Here is a 348-nt window from a genome sequence, read left to right on the forward strand (position 1 = left end):
GTGTGCAGAAGAAGCTTCGGATGCAAGACACGCAAGCTGTTGAGGACGCCTGCATCTCACTTGACCAAGCTGCTGCTCGATATCGTACGGCAGGTAGCGTCTCGAACCGTGAGCTCTTCGATGAAGCCATGAGAAACTACAAGGAAACGGTCAAGCGGGTGAGTTAGTTCAACCAGGACACCGCGTTTGACTTCCAAGCGGCCAATTCCGAGAAGTCCACCAAGTACTTCTTCCGTCCGCTGGACACGAGTCTGCGACGGGTCTCAATTGAGGAAGTCGTGACACCGAGAGGAAGTGTCTCGACGAATCCTCAAGCGATCTCGCTTTGCTTCTTGGAGCACTGGGGAT

Source organism: Plasmopara halstedii, assembly GCF_900000015.1.
Source record: "Plasmopara halstedii genome assembly, contig: Scaffold_3060, whole genome shotgun sequence".
Classification (NCBI taxonomy): domain Eukaryota; phylum Oomycota; class Peronosporomycetes; order Peronosporales; family Peronosporaceae; genus Plasmopara; species Plasmopara halstedii.